At 34.4% G+C, this 27342-nt stretch overlaps 1 protein-coding gene and 1 pseudogene across 1 annotated transcript in view; both read left to right on the top strand.

Moving 5' to 3' along the window:
* The window catches only part of LOC145291494 (cholecystokinin receptor-like), a 529253-nt gene that overhangs the window by 267013 nt on the left and 234898 nt on the right, over nucleotides 1–27342 (top strand). The window lies entirely within an intron of this gene.
* LOC145291835 (U2 spliceosomal RNA) lies at nucleotides 9636–9767 on the top strand (annotated as a pseudogene).

The raw sequence follows: 27342 nt of genomic DNA, 5'->3' as shown, positions 1-27342 counted from the left end.
TCAAACGATCCTGAAGGAGGTAAAAATGAGAATGAATGTAGCTACGGCACGGATCGACTACAAAAAAGCGTACGACAGGATCCCCCAAGCATGGATAATAGAATGCTTCAAAATGTATAAAATACCAAGCAGGATCATCAACGTGCTTGAAAATGCAATGAGAACATGGAGACTGGAACTGACATCTGATGGACAACACGTAACAGAAATTAACATACAAAGAAGCATCTTCCAAAGAGATTCACTATCGCCACTACTGTTCATCATAGTCATGATGTTCCTGAACAATATACTGAGAAAGTGCAAAGCCGGATACAAGTTTTCTAATACAGAAGGAAGAATTAACCACCTAATGTATATGGATGAAACTTTTTGCAAGGACTGAAAAGGAACTAGAGACACTAATAAACACTATCAGGATCTTCAGCCAGGATATCCAAATGGTGTTTGGTATGGAAAAGTGCGCACTACTAGTTATACTAGTTATAAGAAATAGGAAATTGGAGATGGCAGAAGGCATGGAACTACCCAACCAAATGGAGATGAGAGAACTAGGGTAACAAAGCGTCTATAAATACTTGGGAATTCTAGAAACAGACGCCATTAAAGCAACAGAAATGAAAAAGAGAATTGGAAACGAATACCTCAGGAGAACAAGAAAACTCCTGGAAACTAAATTATATAGCAGAAACGTAATAAACGGTATAAATACATGGGCACGATACTCTGAACCGTTTACAGGATGGACTAAAGAAAAACTGAGGCAGTTTGATCAGAAGACCAGGAAACTCATAACAATGCACTAGACTCAAAAGAACGATGTTCGCCGACTCTATGTGGACAAGATAGACAGCAGGAGGGGACCGGTTTGTATAGAAGACCGTGTGAATGACACCAAAAAAGAACTAGAAAAATACATAATGCAGAACACTGAAAGGATAATTATAGCAGCTGGAGACACTTAAAAATCAACAAAACAGAAAGCACAGAGACAAAAGATAAGACGAGAAAAAATGGGAAGAGAAACAACTACACGGACGATTCATAAGAATGACAAAAGATGAGAATAACGAAAACACTTGGACAGTGATGCATAACGGACACATAAACCGGAAAACTAAATCCCTAATAACTGCAGCACAAGATAACTCGATAAGAAACAGCCACACCAAAGCAAAAATCGACAAAACACAAGAAAACAGCAAATGCAGACTCTGTGAACAAGGTGACGAGACGATAAACCATATAATAAGCGAATACAGCAAACTGACCGAAAAGGAATACAAGAACAGACATGACCAAGTGGAAGAGCAGTACATTAGTAACTATTCAAACAACTGTATTTCGAACGCACAGACAAATAGTACGGACATAAGTCAGCAACAGTACTTGAAAAGGATAATCATAAAATCCTATGGCACATGGACATACAAACAGATAAACCCGTTCAAACAAGGAGACTGGATGTCGTAATAATTAATAAGAAAGAAAAGTCCTATCAAATCGTAGACTTTGGCGTCCCAGCTGACCACAGCTAAAAAAAAAGGAGAAACGGAACAAATACACAGAGCTAGATAGAGAACTGAAAGGGATATGGATTATGAAAAAAATCAAGATAATAACTATAATAGTAGGAGCACTAGGAAAAAATTCCGAAAAACTTTGAAAAAAGAATGTGAGCAATTGGAATCAGAAGTATAGCTAGAAAGATAAAATGAACAACAATAATGAAAACAGCTGAAATATTAAGAACAACCGTTGAATGTGGAAACTTATACATATGAGTCACATGCGCAGGCCTGACAAACTGCTGCAGAGGCAAAATTTGAAGAAGCGTTACATGGAATCAAGAAGATTGAAGCTGCGTATCCATTAATCCTCTATCCCCCACCCCTATCATTGCCCCATGACCGCCCCCCCCCCTAAAAGAGTGATGTCAAATAATTGAGAAGGCTCAAGGAGGATGGAAAGACCGATGAGAGAGCGCTCACCAGACCTCCGCTGGACAAGTGCGAAGAGAACTCGGAACTTGGGGAGACTTATTGCCACTCCAATTCCAGTGGAGACCAATGGCCGCTGTCAACGAGAAAGCAATGATAAACGGCTGTCACGATAACACAAAGTCATTAACGAATTTTATCAAAAGAGGTGGAAAAAACTGGAAATCTGGGAAGAGTTGTTGTCACTCAGCTTCCAGGGAACACCAAAGTTTGTCTCCGAGGAGAGATCCTTGATGACCTGTGTGAAAGCTCCTTGTGTGCCAATAATAATTTACTAAATAATCAAATAACTTGCTCAATCATTGGCGTTCTCTGTCCTTTCGATACCAGAGTGCAACACGAAGAACAAAAAAAAATACCAAGATCTGAAAGGGGAATTAGTTGGACGCTGGAAATATAAAGAAGTCAAGATGATTCCTATTCTAATTAGAACGCGTTGGGACTATGACAAAAAGCCACCATAAATGGCTTAATCAGATTGGCAATACAATTTCTTTTTCAATTTTACGAAAGGTTTGCCTGTTGGGAACAGCGAAAGTGTTAACTATAGCCTGAATGTCTAAACCAAGGCGGAAAAATAAATAAATAAAAGCATCAGAAAGTTGAGACTGCTATAAAAAAAAATAAATAAAAATAAAAATAATGATGATGATGATGATGATGATGATGATGATGATGATGATGATGATGATGCAGTGCCAACACCTATAACTATAAGAAAGCCAAGGTGATTCCCATTGTAATTGAAACGCTTGGGACCATAACAAAAAGCCACCATAAACGGCTTAATCAGATTGACAAGACAATTTCTTGTCCAATTTTGCAAAAGGCTTGCCTGTTAGGAACGGCGATAGTGTTAATACAGCTTGAATGTCTAAAGTCAAAGGAATTGACCTGTTGTTCAAGGAAAAAATCAACTAAAAACATCCAGAGATTGATCCTACTAATAATAATAAATCATGGTAAGGTCGATACTCTTATGAAGTGCTTTCGTTTAATAATGGCGATGCAATGTAATACGTGCCGATCGTACCGTAATGTTCGGGTTATTAACAACGGAGTTTGCTTAGGAAGAAAAAGACCGAACTGTTTATTAGAGTAGAAAGACAAGAACTAAAGAAAGAAGATGACAAAAATACTGATAAGAAAAAAAAAAAGAAGAAAAACACTGATTGGAGTAACATAGAAAGAAAGTATATACTGATTACTGGAAGAAATATATATATATATATATATATATATATATATATATATATATATATATATATATATAAAACTGAAATTGTCTGTCTGTGTTTCTGTGTTTGTGTGTCTGTGTGCGTACATTTCCCTACCAAACTACTCTGACAATTCTCAGTCTACAGACTTGAGATTTGGCATAAGGGGGTTTGAGATTTGGAAATATGTTTTTAATCGGTTTTCGACCAGAAATTTGGCTGTCGAGGGTTATGGTTCAATGATTTGATTTTGGAGAACTCTACCAAACTCTTCCGCCAATTTTAGGTCTAAAAACTTGAAATTTGAAATGTAGGTTATTTGGACATGGACTTTTTAATTTTATTTGAGCTCAAGACAGTAAACGTTAAGAGGTCAAATTTGGGTCAAAATTAAAAAGAAGTTGACCTCTGCGGTCTTTACCAAATTACCCAGCTAATTTTTTGTCTAAATGATTTAAATTTTACATAAAGTGTATTCAGACATAGGACAAGCTTTTTACTTGGTTTTTGGCCGAGAATGTGGCAACCAAGGGGTCAAAGTTCAAAAGATTTTACCTTTGCGGTCTCTAGCAAACTATTCAGCCAACTTTGGGTCTAAACATTTGAAATTTTACAAAAAAGGTATTCAAATATGCAGTAAGCTTTTAATCAATTTTTTTAGCAAAGCCGGGTTGAACTGCTAGTAAGGAAAAAAGGAAAAATATTAGAAAAATATTTAAAAAAAAAAAACAGTGAAAATGAAAATGCTGATTAGATAAATAAAAAAAAGAAAAAGAAGAAATACTGGTTGTGGGAAGAAAAGAAAGGTGTCAGTATAGAAAGAAAAAATTGTTGAATAAGAACGGGAGAAAGAGAAACATACAGATTGGTGGGAGGAAGAAAGGTAGAAAATACAGAGGAAAGAAAGAAAGAAAAAATACGTATTCGATGGAAACGAATGAAGAGAGAAATACTAACAGAAATGAAAAAGAAGGAAATGAAAAAAGAAAAAAAACTTGGTGAGAAAGAGTGAAAAAAAGCAAAAGTGGGAAACGAGAAAAAATTAGAAAAAAAGAAAGAAAATAAAAGAAAAATATAGAATGAATGAACACGAAAAAAATGAAAAAAATAGAGAAGGAAAAAATCGAATAAAGTAAGAGAAAAATCTTAATGGAGATGAGAAAAAAATATTGAAAGGAAGAAAATAACAAGGAAGAAAGGGAGAAGAAAACAAAAAAAAAATACAACGAAATAAGGAATTGGGAAAACAAAGAGAAAGAGAAGATACCGAGCAAAGAAAACAACGAAAACATGGGAAAAATACTGATTTGAATGAGAAAAAAAGATAGAGAAATAGGGAAAGAAAAACATTAAAATAAACAAGAAGAAAAAAATGAGGCAAAAAGGAGAGCGTAATAAAGTACACAAAACTTAAATAAAATGGAATCAAATTATTAAATCATCAGAAATATCAAGGAAAATGAATGATCTAAAAAAAAAGATCAGTTTATGTGAACAAATAGACGTTTCAAAATCTAATAAAAATAAAATAAAATAAATCTAAAATTTTAAAAATGGTGAAAAAAATAGAACGATTAACGATTCGCACTTTCGATGAGAACCATTTGTCAAATAAAATGAAAAGATAAAAAGATAAAAACAACATACTTTAGTCAACTGCAGAGAATAAAACCCCCTCGCCAGTTTCGATTAGGAACGGCGCTTTCGGACATAATTTATTTCTCTTTAAATACGTACACATGCAAGCAGACATGCGCACATTTACAGCATGTCTAAAAATGTACTCACACTTTAACCGTTATGAGCGTTGCTGTACAATAATGGCCATCGATTTTGCGAACATAATTTTTCAATTACATTAGTCTTCTCTATTCGAAGCTGTTCTATTTAATATTTTATCGCCATTTGAAGTATGAGTACATTTTTACATTTTTGAGACACCTTGTAGATATTTGGCCGATTAAAATCATTTTCAAATCATATTCCAAAAAAAGGCATAAGGTATTATATTTATTTACAGCTGTTCCAAGGTAGTGTTGATTTTGAGTCATACAATGAATCATATTTTTTAAACAGTGTATGATTTTCAGGGCAAAATAAAAAATGCATAAAAAAAATTGCAGAGGGCGACTGCTTATAAGCTTAGTTTCTCAGATGCGCGCGTGCGTAGGCTATCTCATGCTCTCTATCTCTCTCTCTCTCTCTTTCTCTCTTTTTCATAAAGAGAGAGAAAATGTGATAATATGAAATATATTTATATATGTATATATCAGATAGATTCTTACAGGAACCTATTTTCAATCACAAATAAAAAGCTCGATATTTAGCAATTAGAGCCTGTAGATTTATTTGAAATTAATACATAGATGGACACAGCAAGTTAAGCGGGATATTTTCCACGCTATAATGTCTACATTGACATGAAAATGGCGAACGTATGATAAATAAAATAAATAAATATTTCGTCCAATGAAACTAATGAACTCATAAAACTTAACGAAATGAAGGAAAATAATAAACACATGCATAAAATGCATAAAAATGCATAAAATGCATAAAAATGCATAAAATGCATAAAAATACAAGTGATAATTATATAACGAACATTGACGTTCGTCATAATAGATGAATAGCCGATATTGAATTATCTAATCTAAACGCTGCTATTTTGAATTTACAACAGCAAACCTCTCCTGCACTAAGTCATAATTACAAAACCGTCATACAATCTTTTTCGTGTATTTTTTTTTTTAATTTTAACTTATCAACATTAGCTGAAAAAAATATTTTTTATGAAAATTAAATATCGTGTAAAAATGGAATTTCCTCTTTATTCCTGTAAAACCATCAACTATTTTATGGTAAAAAGATTGTTTTTTTTTCACAAATGCATTATTTTAGTGTGAAAGCATTTATATCAGTTTGAAACAGTCTAAATTTAACTTGAAACGTTGTTTATGACGGTAGAATCGGTGACAGTCCGATGGATAGATAATTTAATATCGCCGACTAAAAATAATATTATCTTCATGTTCAAGCCGTCATCATATTAAATAAATTTAATTAAATACTTTCCAGATAAATTCAACAAATAATAGATCGAGGAGCTCCATATTGGAGTAAAATTAAGCACACACACACGCACACACACCACATACACACACACATACACACACAAATACATATATATATATAACTACTTCATTTACTCACATAAAATTAATATACATCAGTCTAGATTTGTGCGTAAACTTTAAGTATTTACTTCAAAAGTGCTCAATACGTAGGTAGAGCAAGTTAGTAATTTATAAAATATATATGGCGATTAAGTTACACTGAATATTCCGCGTTTCATCCACTAGACTTATTGATTAGGGATGTAATTTGTTTATCTCTTTCTATTCTCTTTTTTGATTTAGGACTAATAGTATGAATTTGTATATATTTATACGATTGAGTTTATATATATTTATACGATTGACGCACATAAGCCTAAAGAGTCCTAGAGTGGATGAAACGCGGAATATTGAGTGTAGCTTAATCGCCATATATATTTTATAAATTACTATATATGTATATGCATATATATAGATTGGAGGTGGAAGCACCTGAACGCTCAACGTTTCGCCCGATTTATGCGAGCTTTTTCAAGAGGGATGGTCATTGAAAAAGCCCGCATAAATCGGGCGAAACGTTGAGCGTTCAGGCCCTTCCACCTCCAATCTATTTTTCATATCGTCGGATTTCATCCGTCTTAACAATCATATATATATATATATATATATATATATATATATATATATATATATATATACTAGCAAAAGTACCCGTCGTTGACTGGGTTCTAAAACAGCCTACAGAAAATTGTCTCTGATTTATGAAAGTATGAGAGGTTATGAAAAGGAAGGTTTGTAAAGAGATAGCTTCGAATTTGGGGGTATCAAAACCAAAGCAAAATATGATGAAAGTAAAAATAAAATAGATAAACCCCATAATTTATTATACCATACCTGTTCACACTGAAACACTTATCGCAATATTCTGTGGATCTATATTAAAAAACTTGTTACACTTTGTGACATATTTCCATTCTATGGAGGTCAGGTGCGAACGAACACCACATAATTTTATTATACCATACTTCTTCAAACTGAAACATAATTATTAAAGTATACTTACGCAGATAGATATTAAAAGTCTTTATTAAAGTTTGTGCCTATTTCCATTCTATGGACCCCGGGCGCGAACGCAGACGCCACAATTTTATTATACCATCCCTATTTAATTTAAAATATACCTATAAAAATATTATTATGTACATCTATGTCAAAAACACTTGTAAACGTTTTTTTTTTTAATTTTAAAATGTTTTATTTCCATACTTTGTGGACCAGGCGCGTACGCTGACCCCACAATTTTAATGGATCATCATTATGCCAGATCAAACATACCCATTCCTGTGTCTCGATACATCTTCTATCATTATATGTAATCAGTTTTCTATAATAATCAACCATATAGGAGCCTATTCGCGACCAGATACACACACAGACGTTCAGCTTTATATTATAGAAGATATATATATCTATTATATATATAAATCCGTAATCCTGTCTGTTTGTTTGTTTGTTTTATATATACAAAACTTCCTGCTGAAAACGGTTATCTATATAAATTTTATTTACTATAAGATTTTCTATATAAAAAAATAGCATCACGATCAATATATATACACTATATTGAAGGCAATGTACATAATAGAACTAATCTAATTTGTATATTATATTAAAGAAAATCTTTTTAAATAATTCGCTCAATTAAAATTACTGATTATAGTAATGTAATTGATGTAATTGTTCTATTTAAGAGTATTATTTAAAGTTAATTTATTTAAATTATTTTAATTCAAGTTATTTTGTACTATTTGCTAAACTGGCATATTTTAAGTAATTTTCACTGATATTTCACTTCCGGTTATGAACGGATATAGTTTTTAACCAAATCGAGAGATATGGTGATAAAATGTTTTTTTTTAATTATTTATTTTCTATAAATGTAAAAGTTACAAATATTGATAAAAAAAAAAAAATAATTAGGCTAAGGATGATTTTATTTTTCGACGAAATATGTTAAATCGTTAGCCCTCTATTAAAGTATCGGCTATAAATGTCGATTCATTGTAAGGTGTGAGCAAGTTTACCAAAAGGTTAAAATTTATTTCCTACACACGATTTTAAAATCACTTTCCAACTATTCACTTGACTTTCTGAATTTTATTATCGTTTTCATAATACTTTGAAAAAGAAACAAGGTAAGGTAATGCTTTTTATATCAGATATATTCCTACGCGTTTTTTTTTTTTTGTTTTTTTTTTCACTTTTTTTTCTTCGATTTTCTTTGGAGAAAGATCTTATGTTTTCCTGTCTGGGTAATTGATTAAGTTGATAATATATATTTGTGTGGGGGAGTTTCGACGTAATTATGGGTTTTTTTCGGGGGGAGGGGTGTCGCTTTGTCTCAGCGTCACTCAAAGAAAAATAATTGCAGAAGTACAAAAATGCGGGTGTTTTTATCTGTTTAGTACTTCTGCAGTTTACGAACCGTGCTATTTTTTAGATATGATTTACAAGTGTAATTCAATTTTTGCCGTATCTTTTGTTTATTAAATTTTTATGTGAAAGTCCTTCCTTTATTAAAAAATTGGGTACTTTTTACATGCACAACCAAGCATAGTTTATCCGCAAAAATCCTAATTTACATTGAAAACGGACCTGTACAGTTTTTTTTTCTACGTAATGTAGAACGTTCGTTTACATTTTTACCAGTGGTACAAGAAATGTTGTTTACCCAGAAGTTTTGGTTTCGAACCTGTAATTACATAAATATTAAAAGAATGCCAATTAGTGTTGTGTAATACAAATATATCCGTAGAAAAGCTCGGGTAAATCGGCTAGCATATATATATATATATATATATATATATATATATATATATATATATATATATATATATATATATACAGGGTGGGTGTCAGGGGTGCTGAAAAGAAATCAATACATAAAGTGTTCGGTCGCATCTGGCGTTATATTTCAAGTGGTCCTTTTTTAGAGAAATCCTGTGTTTTGAAGGAGCAGTTTATATTGATTATTTAGGGTTTCATTCATAATTTTTTTTTTTTTTGTAGGCTAGTATCATTTTTTCACAACTTAATATTATTGATTAGGAATGTAATTTGTTTATCTCTTTCTATTTTCTGTTTTGATTTAGGACTAATAGTATGAATTTGTATATATTTATACGATTGACTTGCGTGTGGTTTCAAATTGCATTATATAAACTCAAGTATTATACATGTATATGGTTGTCTGTGGTTGATTGTTATTAAATTACAAATTAACGGTGTATTAATAGTATTAAATTTCTTGGCTTTTTGGCTAGGATCAAAGTGTAGTATCTGTTCTGATGCTATACTTCACTTTTCCTGTCCTCGGTTAGTGGACGAGGAATACTTTATGACCGAGACAATTTTTATTTTTGTTCCTATCCTAACCTGTTTTTCAACATATTTAAATTGCATTGTTCATTATTTTCTCTGATCTTATTTTAATTCAGTTTTCATAAAAAAAATTGAACAATTAAAATTCCTTTTCCAACAACATCTCTAAACTATTTCATGTGAAACTGAACAATGCCAAATTCCTTTCTGAATCAATCTGCTTACAAGGTTCGAATCTCGGTCCATCTAATTTTTTTCTTACTTACAAGAAAAGGGCTCTTTTCTTGTAACAGATTGTTCTAATACAATGTAACCGCTGGTTCATCTTTGGAATATGTATGTATAGTTTTAAATAAATATTTGTATTTAACTTTCATATTTGTGATCGAGCACTAAATTTGATTTCTTTTCATCACATTCTGACAAAATTCCGTATCAACATATGCTAGTGTGGGTCAACTTGTAGCTAAACTATATCTTATGAATTAACTCAATCTACGGCTGTGTCGAGAAACATATCTTCTTCATAAAATATCGAATATTTTTTCTTTCGTTTTTAACGTAAAGCAGAACGTCACACATGTTCATTTTTCAAAAGCTGGGCTATCAAATTAGGAGCTTTTTATACACACACACACACACAGACATACACACATATGTATGTATGTATGTATATATATATATATATATGTGTGTATATATCTTATAAGTATAAGCTTAAAATAGTAACCTTATACTTGTAATTAATAAAATCACGTATGTAAATATATATGGTTTATATATATACAGGGTGGCCGAAAAGTCCCAGGACACTCTATTTTTAATATTTTAATGCTGTTAAATATGATTGATTGCAGCTTTTGCTAGCATATCAAGGAATTCTCTAAAAAAAAATGGCACAAAGAACCTGGAGGCGAATGGAATTGTGCAAGAACAACGAGGGCCAACATACTGATCCCCTAGACCACTAAATTACTCTAGTTGTTTTCTGCTTTGTTTCTAAGAAAGTTCTCTTTTTTTGTTTTTTTGTTGAATATATATGTTTTCTGTGTGTTTCATTAAAAAAAATACTGTGTTTTATTAAAAATACATGTATAGTGTCCTGGAACTTTTATTAAAAATACATGTATAGTGTCCTGAGACTTTTCGGCCACCCTATATATATATATATATATATATATATATATATATATATATATATATATATACTAGCATGGGTGCCCGGCGTTGCCGGGATGTTTGAAGGTGTGTGTTGCGCAAAAAAAAAGTGGTAGTAGGAAGGCAGGCTCGAACCCGTACCACAAAGGAAGAAAAGAACGGGGACAAAAACGGGACGTCTTTGCTGTTACGGCCATCGCCAAACTGGAAATGACGTTTAAATTAAGGAGTTTGGTAGAGTTCTCAAATCGTTGAACTTTGACCTCTTACCAGCGAAATTTCTGGCCGAAAACGAATTACAAAGATTTCCCCAAATCTTCATACCCTGTATATCAAAGTTTCAGTCTGTAGACTGAAAATTAACAGAGTTATTTTGTCGGGAAATGTACACAGAACGACATACACACACACACACACACACACTTTTATAGATACTAGCCTGGAAGCCCGAGTTGCCCGGATTATTGGAGGTGTATGTTGGGCAACAAAAAAAGCGGTTAATTTTTTTTAATTATACCCCTATTATGACACCTTAACATTTATTGTTTTGGGCTCAAATTACGTTATTAAGTTAGATCAATGTCCAGGGAACCTATATCTAAAATATCAAGTATTTAGACCTAAAATTGGCGGAGGATGTTGGTAGAATTCTCAAAGGTCAAATCGTCGAACTTTGACACCTTAACAACCAAATTTTTAGCCGAAAACCGATTGCCAAGATTTTTCCAAATCTCAGTATCATGTATATCAAATTTCGAGTCTATAGACTAAAAATTGACAGAGATATTGTGTAGGGAAATGCACACATATACACAGACACACATACAAACAGACACTTTCACTTTTATAGATATACTAGCATTTCAGCCCGTTTTTGGAGGTGTATGTTGAGCAAAAAAAAAAATGGCAGTAGGAATGGAGGCTCGAACCTGTACCGTGAAAATTAAAAGAACGGGAAAAACCTGACGTCTATGCTGTTACGACCACAGCGAAACCGGATGTGACGTAGATTTAAATTAAGGCTAGACAATCGAAAGGGGAGGATGCCTTTCAAAAATATCGGCGAAAAAAACGACGCCCCTCCTGAAGAAAAGTGTCCAGCTAAAGGTGAAGATATTAATATTTTTAGCCAATGTTTCGATATTTGTCGTCTGAAAAGTCGAACTTCAAAACGATACTGATCTTGTAAAAATTGGTCGCCTTTGTCGAAAGTTTTAGGCAGACATGCAAACATACATACATACATACATACATACATACATTTATATATTATTAGTAACTAAAATTTTCGGCCTAAATCGATTAAAAATTTTGCGCTATCTCTGAATACTCTTTATGTAAAATTTCAAATGTTTAGACCAGAAATTGTCTGAGTAATTTGGTAGAGACCACAGAGGTCAATTTCTTTAACTTTGACTCATATTATGACCTCTTAAAATTTATTGTTTTGGGCTCAAATGAAGTTATTAACTTAGATCCATGTCCAAGGAACCTATATCCAAATTTTCAAGTGTTTAGACCGAAAATTGGCGGAGGAGTCTTTTAGAGTTCTCAAAGATCAAATCGTTGAACTTTTACCCCTTAACAGCCAAATTTCTGGCCGAAACAGATCACAAAGATTTTCCCAGATCTCAGTACCTTGTATTTCAAATTTCGAGTCGACTTCAAATTGACAGAGTTATTGCGTAGGTAAATGTACACACACAGACACACACTCACAGACACACACGTTCACTTTTATACACAGACACACAGATAAACAGACACATGTTCACTTTTATACACAGACACACAGACACGCACGTTCACTTATATATATATATATATATATATATATATATATATATATATATATATATGCGTACTCTTTAGTTCAAGTCTATGTAATATATATCCATATTAACTTATGTACATGTCTTATAAAATATAGTATCGAAGATGTGTGCATTTTCCTCGCAGGATAGAGTCGAATATACGGGCATGATTTTCATTAAAAAATAAAATAAAATAAAGAAACTCGCCTTTAAATTAATTTTCCTGTCTGGCGTTTTTAATAAGCATTTCATGCTCGTTCTGGATTATCTCCCTTGTTTGAAACACTTTTTAATATACAGAGAACAATAATAGCTCTTTATGTTTCTACCTGTATTATTGAAAAGTTAATAATGCTTCGTATGACATATCGCGATCTCGCGTTTTTATTGAAGTGTTTCGATGCAACATGAAGCCACTATAGATGAAATATTGGACCGGACCTGAACTCATTAGAAAACTAATTGAAAACTAATTGAAATATCCGATTTCGTTGGTTTGTATCTTATACTAATATCTTCGGCTTTTGCGTGTTTTTCACTAAAGAATAGCCACTTATCAAGGCCTAAAGCTAATGATTAATGATTATGTAACAAAGCACAGACGGCTATAAGCAAATACATGCGAAATGACGTCACCTGTAGGGAAAAATAAAGACTTCAAAACAGATCACCTTAGAGACTGAGTAAACGTTCGAAATCACGTGAGAGACGTGGAGAACATTCGAGATCACGTGAGTTATGTCACGGCCGTTACAATGAAAAAAGTCGTTGATACAAAGAAAACGCGAGTTGAAGTTGCTTTCTATTATTTGTCTGCTTTGCGACTGAGGCTACAACGTGTTGGTTTCCTGTGTAAAGTTACAATTACAGTTAATGAGATGGATGGTAGATTAGCATTTGCATTGAAAATTATAATTAATATGAACTACGGTAATCCTTGACACTAAGTAATTGACAGCGGATTTGACAATGGCGAAGTTTTAAACAGCGGGGAAGCAGTACTGGGGTAACGTGGTCTACAGATGGGAAGCTATGAGAAAAAAATATGTTCATGGAATTTCCGCTTGACACTAGACATGTGGAGAAAGAAAATTTGTAGCAGCAAAACTAGTTTTCGCTGTGAATGGGATTCAATGAGCTATCAAAGACTGAACCAACATTAGATATGAAAACAGCTAACTGAAGGTGACCACTAGACCAACAAATCAAACGAACTGGAACAAAGGAAGCAGGCAATAGAATGATGGATTTTAGGTGATAGACATAGGTTGGTTCGAACATCTATCCTAAGTGTGTTATAGTAGCTTAGCATCGTGCTCCGGACAAGTTCAACTTAAGCCATAGATGGAATAGTGTTGGGTGCTACTACTTTGAATCAGATTGAACCTGGGAATAATGGCATGTAAATGATGATTCAATATTCCGTAAAGCTCCCCAAATGGGATTTCATCAAATGCACGTAAGGTCATATCTAAAGCCAATTGCATACTTGTCCAGTTAGTTACTGAGTGCTTTGAAGAGAGAGAAAGATATATATATATATATATATATATATATATATATATATATAGAGAGAGAGAGAGAGAGAGAGAGAGAGAGAGAGAGAGAGAGAGAGAGAGAGAGAGAGGGTGATACAGAGAGAGGGAGAGAGAGGGGGTGCACAGCAATCCTGTCATATAATTGCAGCTCAAAGATTACTTTTGTTTGCACTGTTCTAATTCAAAAGTGCACATTCGTCAGCGTGTCTTGAGACTTCGAATCGTGCTTGCTGATCGCTGCCGAGCGATGCGGTAATTCGAATCAACTGCTTGATAGTTTTACGATTTCCCGTGATGAAAGAGCAAACAATTTGCGAAAGCGAAGTAGACATAGGCTTGAAATGCAAATACCTTTCACGTTTGCAATGAGATGAAATTCAAACCTATTTCATCTTCTTCTTCTTCTTCTTCTTCTTCTTCTTAATATTCTTCTTTTTGTTCTCTTTTTCTTTTTTCATGGTACAAAAGCGCCAACCTTGTTAGAAACTGCGTCGTTTGTTGTGCGGACCATTAAAGTAACGAAGAAAGGGGATCAATGGTTGAACCTTTCATAAAAGTTGAGGGCGTACTGTTTGATGTCAAGCAAATGGTAGAGTTATTCATTTCCCACTCGTATCGTTATTCAAATCACATACACTTCGGTGATTAATATCCTCTTATTTGATCTTTGATCAGATAAATACATTTCTCGGTTTCCACACTATATGCTAATGAGGCTTTCTTTCCATATCTTGATATCTTCGATTAAATATCTCAAGATATCTTCCGACAGTTTGATTCAGTTTAGACATAAATCATTTTATTTAAAGATATTTGACACAATTACGTCATTTTATTCTTTTAATAACGTATCTTAGAAATATTTATTATATTTTCTCCAAAAGATGTCCGTATTAGAAAAAAAGAAAACATCAGTAGCATGAAGCTAATGGTGGTTAAGTGGTTAACGACACGGGCTGACAACATGCGTGCGTCAAGTTTGAATCCAGTTCCCCTCACATAAACATTTCAGTTAGGAATGTTGGCAACCTTCACGTGGTCCTTTCCGTAGGTACCAAGTTTCTAACTATTAAGATATCGGGGAAGCAAATGCCAACAATAATCATCTGATTCACATGAAATAAATGAATGATGCACAACAACAACAACAACAACAACAACAACAACAAAACAAAAACAACAACAAAGCAAAAACAGCAACAAAAGCAACAACAAAAACAACAACACCAACAAAAACAAAAACAACACTAACAACAACAACAAAAACAACAACAAAAACAAAAGCAACAACAACAAAAACAACAACAGCAGCAACAACAACAACAACAAAAACAGCAACAACAACAAAAACAAGAAAAACAACAAAAACAAGAAAAACAACAACAAAAACAACAAAAACAACAACAGCAACAAAAACAAAAAACAACAAAAACAACACAAAAAACAACAACAACAAAAACAACACAAAAAACAAAAACAACAACAAAAACAACAGCAACAAAAACAACAACGACAGCAAAAACAGAAACGAATGTTGCTTTTACGTATCGACTCTTTCGATTACAACGTATGAGGTCCGCCACAAAAACTAAATTGTTCGGAAATCCACAATGATTTGTTTATAGGAGTTAAGGCTTTGTGCAGAAACAACCACACTTTTTGTTGCAACTGGTAATCTTAGTAGATGCAATAGCTTCAACAAGACAGAATAGACAGCAGACCTCAGGTTTTACATCAAAGTGTTCCTTCTCCTACATGCATGTCTTAACGAAGACTGAGAGCGCATCTCTCCCAGTAGATTAAACGCACCTTCAGATACCAACCTGGAAATGTATACGTCTCGGCGCGGTACATTCAGCATTCCGAAATGGTCAGTCATATGGTACTAGCCAGGCTCATCGTTGCTTAACTTCGGTGATCTAGTGGGAAAAGGTCTTTCAACGTCTTCGGTGATCTAGTGGGAAAAGGTCTTTCAATGTCTTATCCAAAAGCGAAACACATATACAGATACATACGAGTACAAATAGTTGCAAACATATATACTTACATACGTACACACGCAGTAACACCAACACATTAATGCGGGATGAAATAGAAAGCTGACTGAGTCAACATTGTCTTTTTGAAGTTGGACGCAAAATTTAAAATCTCGATTTAACGAAAACTAAAATCACCAGTTTCTTTAAGACAATCGCAGTTCAAGAAATATTCATTTCAGATTATTAAGGAATAATAAATAAGAACCCAAACACAGCGGGGTTTTTTTTCTCCTACTTCTTGTTCTCATTCACGATCGACATATATGCCAATGTTAAGATCCAGCCTAGATTCTTTGCGGACGGTAAACTAAGGCAAGTATGTATTTATTTGCTTTCCCACTGAGCAAATTAGGCACAAGGCCGTTTTTTAATGTGGAGAGAGAGGAAGGGGGAAGGGAAAAAGGGGACCAGCTCCCGATGGGTGGAAATGGGAGCTGGATAGTGACAATTGGTATGAAGGGTTGCCCCTACATTTTTTTTATTACATTTTCACCCCAAACAAGGCAAATTGCCACTTTGGTGTAGGGGGCTACTATCAGGGGCAACAACTACTGGGGTACTATGTAGGGATTTGGGCAGCAAGATGTCGGTTCACGTTACACTTGAACTTCTGCACGTCAGTACTGTTGGGGAAGCAGGGACCTGGAATGGAATTCCAGAGTCTAGCGGTTCTGGGGAAGAAACTACTGGAGTAAAAAGATCTTTTACATCTAGGGATCTCTACAGTGTGGGGGTGGGATTTAGCAGCCTGTCGGGTTTGTCGAGGGTGCTCACGTCGTGGGGGCACAAGTGATTGCAGTTCGTCAGAGCATTCACCACTAAAATACTTGTAGAAAAGGCAGAGGGATGCAACATTTCGTCGATGGGACAGAGGCTGAAGCTTAGATGCCAGTTCAGGGCCTATCAGGTTTGCGACTCTCTTTTGAACCTTGTCAAGGAGCGAGAGACTAGTAGCAGATGCACCAGCCCAGATTTGGCAGCAATACTCCATACATGGGCGAATGGTGGCCTTATAAAGGTACAGGATACTTTCGGGTGTTAGTAGTTTTCTAGCACGGTAGAGAGAGCCCACCTTTCTTGCAGCGGCCCTGGCAATGCCTTCAATGTAATTGTTTCAACTTATGTTTCCTGTGAACGTTAGGCCAAGGAGTTTGAAAGATGGACTCTCAGATAAAGAGTCGTTGGCCATTGCTATGGGTGGTAGAGAGGGTTTCTTGTAATTATTGAATGAAACTAGTTTAGTCTTGGCAGCATTGAACGCGACCAACCACTTTTGTCCCCATTCCACTACAGATTGGAGGTCATCCTCTAGTGTTTCTGCCATTTCTTTAGAAATGTGTTCATTCGTCTTCCTGTCGTGCCTACCATAGAGTGTAGTGTCATCAGCATATATACCCATCTCAGAGGCAATTTTGTCGGGGAGGTCATTTATGGATACCAGGAACAGTAGAGGTCCAAGGATAGAACCCTGGGGCAGCCCCGAATTTATATCATATTGTTTAGATGTACGACCGTCGAGGACAACCTGGATTTTTCTCTTATCTAAGAAGGATTTAATTATGTTAAGTATTCTACCAGTGATACCGTATGATCTGATTTTCCTGAGGAGACCCTCATGGCATGCCCTGTCAAAAGCCTTAGATATATCTAGAGCTACTGCTCTTCCCTCCCCCGCTTTTTCCAGTGAATGGTATATACGTTCAGAGATCACAGTTAGGATGTCTGCTGTGGAACGGGCTTGTCTAAATCCATATTGTTTGTCAGTCAGTAGTTTAGCATCTGTAAGATGATGGACTAGAGCATGGTTAATTATGGTCTCAAATATTTAGGCAAAAAGTGGGAGGAGGCTAATGGGGCGATAATTTGATGGGTCTGTCCTTTCGCCAGAATTCTTGAATACTGGTACAACAGAGGCAGTTTTCCAACAGCCCGGAAAGCAAGTTTCATTAAGGCATTTGTTGTAGAGTTTGGAGAGAACTGGAGCTACTTCGGCTGAGCACTTTTTTAATAGCACAGCTGGGATAAGATCGGGTCCACATGCTTTTGAAGTGCAAGGTCTGATATGTGGGGCTACCCCACATATGGTCTTTGCTTGCAGGGTATTTATTTGCTCCCCCACCGAGCAAATTAGGCACAAGGCCGATTTTTAATGTGATGAGTGAAGGGGAAATGGGGGACCAACTCTCCGGGGAGCTGGATAGTGACAATTGGTATGAAGGGTTGCCCCTACATTGACCAAGGTCTTACATGTGGGGCTGCCTCCACATATGGTCTTTGCTTGCAGTATCTGCCGGACAGATACTACACTTTGATCTTGTCGCGGGGCGCGAAGGAGTAATTATTTGCTCCCCCACCGAGCAAATTAGGCACAAGGCCGATTTTTAAAGTGAGGAGTGAAGGGGAAATGGGGACCAGCTCCCCGAGGAGTAGGGGAGCTGGATAATGACAATTGGTATGAAGGGTTGTCCCTACATTGACCAAGGTCTTGCTGGTCTTTGCTAGACACTTGTTTCCCAGGCCCCGAAGGGCGAGAGCCAGTGGTAAACTAAGGCAAGTAGCGCACACACGACGAAAGACATTCAAGACTAACTGTAAGCTCAGTGAACCGCATATTGGCCGCTTATCGTATATAGTTTACACAAGTTCAAAGGTGCGCATACTCTCTCGTTACCAGAACAGGAGCAAGCTACTACATACGCACGTGTATATCACTTACAAATTTTACACACACACACACACGCACACACACATGTAAAGTCGCAAGGCGATAAAAATCGAAATGAACGCGTGTATTACATTTCTCTCCGCAGTTAAAACAATGAACCTAGAAAATTCTTTTGACACTCTGAACTCTTAATCTTTACCAACCCGTCTTAACAAAATTTCAATAAAAAGTAAATATTTTTGTACGGATGAACTTTGTCATTCTTTATTAATAATGTCTTATTTTCAACACAAGATAGACGATGGTGATTAAGTAGATAGCGACACACACTGACAACCCGAATGTGCAAGTTCGAATCCAGTCGTTTTCATAGTACCAATTTTATTTAAGGATGTTGGCAATTATTACTTGGTCCCTCCTACAAGAGTGCAAACAAAATCAGGCCGGTGAACTAAATTGTATCATGTTTGTAATAGAATGTATCATTCACGCAAGCTGTTTGGTCTATCGGGTGACGCGATGGGGAAGTGAAGAAGAAAAAAAGGGGAACTTAATTTTGTAGATCGATTCTGTATGTACATGTGTCAGTAATTTGCATATGAAGAGGGAACTCTGTTCCGCTAGCCTGTTTCCCTCCCGACTTCAACCTGGATGTCTTCAAGTCCAACACAAACAAATTCCTGATGAACCGCCCCCCCCTAAGTAATGACACCTCACAATTTCTCCAATACTATTGCTACACTATCCCATTGATTACTGTACACACAATAACCCTTATCACAGAGTGGTCATTGGGCCTTTATAAGTGGTGAACTCCATATTAAAAATATATATATATATAGTGTTGACTAAAGGGACGAATTGGCGAGTCTAGTTTTAGACAGCTGGGAGAGAAGAGAGACTTAAGACTTACTGTTGTGAATTACACTTTACGTTAAAAGGACTTTGTGTGAATTTTTGAGGAGTTCTGACATTTTTTTTTTTTTTTTTGGCCAGCAGATATCTTTTCGTTTTTTGGACGTTGTTTCGTCCGCGTGTGAGGTTGCGGTCATTTGAGAGAGAGAAAAAGGAGAAGACTGTTACTGCTTTTTCGTTGTGGACAAAACTAGAACTAAATTCAACTCTAGTCTGCGACTTGTTTTCTACTCGAAAGAATTTACATGACTGAAATAAGAATTAATTCCCTAAAAATATCGTTCGGTCACGAAAGACTATAGACAATCTTTCAATGTTAATGCATACTAATCTGCTTACGTTTTATCTTAAACAATTGAAATGATGCGTAGATTTTTTTCAAATTATCTTCATTTAAACACATTATTCTATTCAGCTGACGTTCATACTCAGTTTTCCGCTTTAGGTCCGCATTTTGGTCAAGTTTGTTTTGTAAGCTTCCCATGGTGCATGAATGATTATTAGGACTATGGCAACAGAATATTCTTTTCATTGTTTTAACTCTGGGGTATACATCCGACACAGTTAATCAACCGAAAACTACAACACTATATAAAAGCATATAAGATATCAACGGATACACAGTCGAGAGTAAAAACAATTGAAAGAATATGCTGTTGTCCTAGCCCCTACTGATTATATATTGTAATCTACTATGTTGCATTATTTCAAGAGCGCTTGTCGGCGATCTTAATAATGAACTTCTACTATCGAGCTGTTTCCCTCAAATTCCCTCTATCTTTATTTTAACAACTATACAGAAACATTCCCGCGATTATATTCCATATTTCTTTTTCACGTGTTGGAGTCTGTTTTGATAAGATTTGAAAATAAAATCCACTTAAAAACAAAGTATGAGCCTCAATTCTTTAAATTCTATAGACCACATATCGAATAATCGTTTTGTAAATATTGTATCATGCTCCGATAGTTAGAAGAAACAAATACACTTGAACACAAGTTTATCAAATAAACTATATATTTTTTTATTCTCCCATATTACAAATAGCAGATACAACCACGTACTATTTGTTCTCACTTAGCACTGATTCAGCAGGCGTTGTCCGTATTAATCGCAGATACGTCCTTTACAATCAGTCTGATATTTGATGGTTCTATTTCTTCATAGAAGATATATCTACCACTTTATAAGAATTGGTTAGTTTAATTGCGAATCGGCTCGTGCGCCCGCATGAGCTTTTCGGGCATTTTTTTTTTTTTTTTAGTTCAAATTGCACTCCACCTTGTGCTCTGTTTTTCGAAACCCACTTGACTTTGTGTTAAATTCCTTGCAGAATAGGGTAAATAAGTATACTATTCATAGATCAATTCGGACTAAGTTAATTCTTTCTGTGTGATGTTGTATAACTTTACATCTCCCCTTTTTAATTTCTATTTTCCCGGACGTAATACCGTTGTCTTTTTGGATTAATATACACATTTAATCATGGCTGCCTTTTATGCTGCATAGAGATTTTGTTCTGGCGCTATTTATTGTTCTCTACATAAAATACATCATAATTTACTTTTGTAAGAATTACTGTACGATGATTTCATAAAGGTTATAAGTTGTTCATAGTGTCGTTTATTATCTATTTAAAGTGTTCCGTTATCTCCACCAAACTTCACATTCGTTTACCAATAATGCCTACTTTCCAACTAATATTTGTATTGTTATAATATTTAACATATTTTCGTTAGAGTTTTCTAATCATATTTGGAATTACTCAATGCATTTGGAAAAATTGTTGTAGCAGTTCTGTCTGAGCGTCGCTTAAACGGATCATCTTGGCCATTATATCTTGAATATAGCGGAACAACGATCAAACGAATAATTAAAAAATTCTTTGCAGAAATCTCCAAATTTATTAATTTAAATTACTAGCCGTAAATTAAGTCCTATTGAAAGAAGTCGCTGTATCAGGAATGCCAAACCTTACGAATATTTCGCACCAAATGCTTATGGTTCGTTTCTAGGTAGGTTTGCGTACGTTTGATAACTTCTGTCCACGTTGAAAAACTATCGACCAAGAAAATAATAAACGCCATTTACTAGTCCTGCATAGTCAATATACCGTTTCGGCCGTGTATAGCCACAGGTTAATTTTTACTGGTTGGAATTTCGTCGTTATTGCACAATATCTACAAGGTTTTATCTGTGATTCCTTTATTAACGCCAGACCAATAACGTATGTGATGCATGGGTTACTGCTTTTTACCGTCTATTATCTTACTTGTGTAATAAAATGGCTTCTAATCAAAAGTTACTGGCATGTATCGCAGCGTATAATTTCTTTTATGAGGATCACAAGTAGAGATAACCTTCGCGGGCAAACTTGCAGTAAGTGGATTTGTTTAGTATAAAAATAAAAAATAAAGTTATTTTATGATATCACATTGTGCATTTTTCATGGAAGTAAATTTTAACTCATTGCTTAAATTTCTTATTTGGTTTTTATTAAAGAATTCTATGTGCAATGATGTTTGCCAGTATACACTCGTTAAATTGAGTTTTGAAAGTATTTTCTTTCATTTAATTTTGAAAGTATACCTTCATGAATTACGGATAATTTTAAGGTTTTACACAACTTTATATTCCAGTTTAGTAACCCGAATGCTGTGGCTCTTGTTTTTTGCGATTTTCTTTAGAATCTATTTTTTCTAGGTGGTCCAATACTTTTCAATTATTTTAAAATGTAATATCTAATTACCTTTCAGTTCTAATTTGAAATTTCTAAATTGGGATGTTGTTTTTGCCTTTGAGCGCATTCCTAAACCTTCAGAAAACTTGATTAAAATTCCCTTCTTAAATGAGCTGTCTTTACGCTGTTGCAAAGCGTTTTTACTGATAGAATCCATAAATCAAACAACTCCATTACACCTAAATAGGTTTTGAGATGACGAATCGTTTCAGTTTACTGTATCGTTCATAAATGATACATTGAAACAGTATCCTCTCCACGCGTAATTTTTTACTGTTTATTTTATTAGTACTTTATTAACATAACATGCGTTGTAATATCTTATATTTTCCAGATTAATGTAACGATTATATTAAGTTACAACCTATGTGTCATTGGAATTTACAATTTGTGTTTTCCAAGTTTCTATTTAAGAGATTCTTTATGTTCCAAAGATGCGTTTTCTGTTTTTGTAAAGTGAACAGCGTTTTTCATTTATTTTGTTTTCTTTTGTCTGGCTTCGTTTCTACAGGGTGGTCGCTAGAAAAGCGGGAAATTTGTCAAACAACGATTTATTTTTACAAAGAATAATTTTTACAAAGTTTTTCAAAGACAAATGTTAGATTATACTCAGAGATACTCAAAATGTCGTCCGTGCATTTCATTGCAGCATCTAACAACGATTTATTTTTACAACACTCACACGGCACCAATCAAAAAATAGCAATCACACATTTTATTCATGATCTAAGCTGACCTTCAAATTTCCCGCTTTTCTAGCGACCAACTTGTATAATGTGAGAACTTATGTCCTTTTTTGCTACAATTATGATACTCTTTATTTTTAATTGGGCAATTTTATATTAATATGTTTGATCGTATCTATAACTGTAATTTATCTTGAAAGAAAACCATTTTTACCGACATGTGTGTGTCAAATATTCTTTTTCTTAATGTTAGCAGAGCCATAATATATATTTATTATTCGCTGACATTTTTCTGCAATATTTTTTACCCTGACTCCAATTCTTGTGCAAGTTTCACAATCGACTTTATATCATTATAGTGTCTATAGGCGACATAAGGCCTTACAGAATTAAGAGACATTTGAACATGACTGAAGTAAGTCCGCTGAATTTTCAATTTTCACATTTCTCTTTTATTATGCTTGAAAGTATATAATCATTTGAGTTAAATTAAAGCACTACCAACTGCTGTGTTGCTAAGGCATATAGGGATGCACATATATGTATATATATATATATATATATATATATATATATATATATATATACACATATATATTAAATATTTAAAAAAAATAAAAATATGCAATAAATAGAAATAATAATAAAAATAAATAAAAATAGGTGCCATAATAAGAGGGCAAAAAAATTAAACGAAGGGGAAATACCTATATCTTTTTACTGCTTAAGAAAGCGAAAATTTAATACAAAACGTAAGGGTTCAAAAACCGCTTACATATCGCTAATAAAAAATATTGATAAAAATATCAGATCATATATCTATATCTATATATATATATATATATATACTATTTTTTAAGTATAATTTTTAAAATATAGTTCAAATATAATCATTTAGTTAAATTAAAGCATAAATAAAATAATATATGTACCGCTCCCCATGTGGGGGTACCAAGTTAGTTAAAGGGAAAATTATTCCCAACTCGCATTTAGGTAAAAATGTACTTTCGTAAATGATTGAATTCATTCAAAACATATCGCTAAAACCAAAGCAAACAACATCTCTCTCTCTCTCTCTCTCTCTCTATATATATATATATATATATATATATATGCATATATATATATGTGTGTGTGTGTGTGTGTGTGTGTGTGTGTGTGTGTGTGTGTGTGTGTGTGTGTGTGAATCAGGCTATCATAGTTACGGTTGATTAATACAATCTACAATTAAACGGAAACTAATAAGAACATGTATGAAACGCCCCTTTTTTATAACCATGATCTGTGCAAGTCACAACTATCATATCACATACCTAACATATACAATACGTGCAACCTGACAGAGCTCTATCTGCTTTCAGATTTTATTTCTTGTGTACATTCTCTTGATCGCGCATCTACACTATTGTGTTCTCTTTCTTTACCGTCTAGTGGTTTTATTTGAACTCAAACTTTTGTCTCGATCTCTGATTCCGTTCTTTGTAATGATTTGACTGATTTTTCAATGGCTAGTTGATCTTGAATGGCGTTAGATATCTATAGTAGTCATGTATTTATTAAACATCACAGCAATCCTTTATCCTCTTCATTTCTTTGAGGCTTTTCTCTTCTCTTTTTGGCTGTGAGGAGAGATAATTTTACACAGTTATCTATTTCCATAGCAATGACTTACTTTCCTTTTCTATTTCATAATTCTAATTTCTAACCTAATCATATGATCTTCTCCGACCAATCACATCTCTATATTTTTCATCTTCATCGCAAATCAGTATCTGATAGTATTATTAGTTTACACTATTATTTTCACAGAGGTCGACCCTCGAAGCCTTTTATATGAGCTTATATATCTACAAAGAAGTGGATGGTTAAATTCAGAATTTGTTTTCAGTTAGAGACTATTAGTGTAAGTTAACGATTAGTTTTTAATAGGTTTCTCAGGGCTAGCTGTTCGTATGGATGGACCGGAAATACTAATTCGTTATTGTCAAAGCAGATCATAGAATATGGTAATTTATATGATTTAACATTAGTTAAACAGTTTTAAGGACACGAAACAAGCCCAAAGATTACTGTGTGCTGTGTTAAGAAAACAACTATGACCCATAGTTAGCTTTAATGAGCTAAATAACCTCCACACACACCTATGGAATAGAAACAAGATACAGCTGTTAGCTGCATTGTCAAAGCTCTAATATTAGATATACACACAATTACATCATATTAGAAAAACTATATCGATAATTAGCAATAGTAATCCCATTCATCACATTCCAACAACATACCCAGCACTATCATCATAAATCACACTAGAATTTTTTTTTTACATGGGTGTCACCACTAATCGAGGCCCGAAGGCCACTCAGGGATAAGGGTTATTGCGTGTACAGTAATCAATGAGATAGTATTGTAGTAATCATTAGTATTGGGGGTTTTGATAGAGTGTCTTACTTAAGGGGGCGGTTTGTCAGGAGTTTTTTATGTTGGACTTGAACACATCCAAGTTGTAGTCAGGTGGGAAACAGGCAAGCGGCAGAGAGTTCCAATGGCGTGCAGTTCTAAGAAAGAAGTTTGCTCATGGAATCTACGTTTGGATTTAGGCACAGATAAAGAGTGGGGAACATTACTGACAGTAGTTTTAGCTAAACGGGTGTTTCTCGTGAAAGATTGGCGAGGGGACGGGGGATTGGAGCTCAGACGAGCACCTGCCATGGAAATAACGATAACACAAAGACAGGCTCGCAACGTCTCTTCTGTGGGAGAGAGGTTGCAGGGAAGAGAAAAGGGCAACCCCCTCTAAACCACGAAGTCTATTTTGTACTCTGTCAAGGTAGGATAGGCTGTTTTTAGCAGCTCCTGCCCAGATGTGGCAGCAGTACTCCATCCTTGGACGTACTTGGCTTTTATACAAAAAGAGAATTGCATCAGTAGTGAGATACCTTCTGGAGCGGTAGAAGGATCCCACCATTTTCCCAGCGTACACTGTGTGGGAAGGTTTTCTGTGGGTGGTTTTTAAAAAGTGATTGGAACATACGACACAACCGACCGGGCGGTTAGGGTTAGGGTTAGGGTTGTTAGATTGAGGTTTTGAATAAATATTTTAATATATCATGGTGTTAATAATCACCAGTTTATCTAAATATAGATGTATGGCACTGATAGGATTTGATATTTTACTTTCCGTCTCTTTTTTCCATAGACTACGAGTGATGATATATTTGAAATTTATTTTTAAGGTAATTGATATGTTCACGAAAGAAGGGTACCGATTGCTTTTTTATCTTAAAGACATATTTCATTCATCTTAATGTAACGTTTACATTTCTTAAAATTCGTTTAAAAAAAATTGTACGTGCGTATCTTTCCATGGCGCTGTACAAATGTAACATTTTTACTTTGTTAATAAATAAAGAGACTAAGGCGTTCATTTGGAGTTTTAGTTTAAGTTAATGTATTTATAAAATAGCTCACACATGATATGCATATATATATATATATATAAATATATATATAAATATATATATGTGTGTGTGTGTGTATGTATAATATAAAGCTGAATGTGTGTGTGTGTGTGTGTCTGGTCACGAATAGGCTCCTATATGGTTGACTATTTTAAAAAACCGATTACATATAATAATAGAAGATGTATCGAGACACAGGATTGGGTATGTCTGATCCTGCAGAACGGTGGTTCATTAAAATTGTGGGGTCTGCGTTCGCGGCTGGTCCACAAAGTATGGAAATAAAAAATTTAAAAATTAAAAAAAAAACGTTTACAAGTGTTTTTGATATAGATGTGCATAATAATACTTTGATAAGTATGTTTTAACTTAAATAGGGATGGTATAATAAAATTGCGGTCTCTGCGTTGGCGCCTGGCCTCCATAGAATAGAAATAGGCACAAACTTTAATAAAGACTTTTCATATCTATCTGCGTAAGTATACTTTGATAATTATGTTTCAATTTGAAGAAATATGGTATAATAAAATTATGGGGTGTTCGTTAGCGCCTGACCTCCATAGAATGGAAATATGTCACAAAGTTTAACAAGGTTTTTTTAACAGATCAACAGA

Source organism: Euprymna scolopes, chromosome 12, assembly GCF_053919585.1.
Source record: "Euprymna scolopes isolate OS-2025 chromosome 12, ASM5391958v1, whole genome shotgun sequence".
NCBI lineage: Eukaryota > Metazoa > Mollusca > Cephalopoda > Sepiida > Sepiolidae > Euprymna > Euprymna scolopes.
The sequence above is the reverse complement of the archived record's forward strand: the minus strand, read 5'-3'. Positions and strand labels throughout refer to the sequence as shown.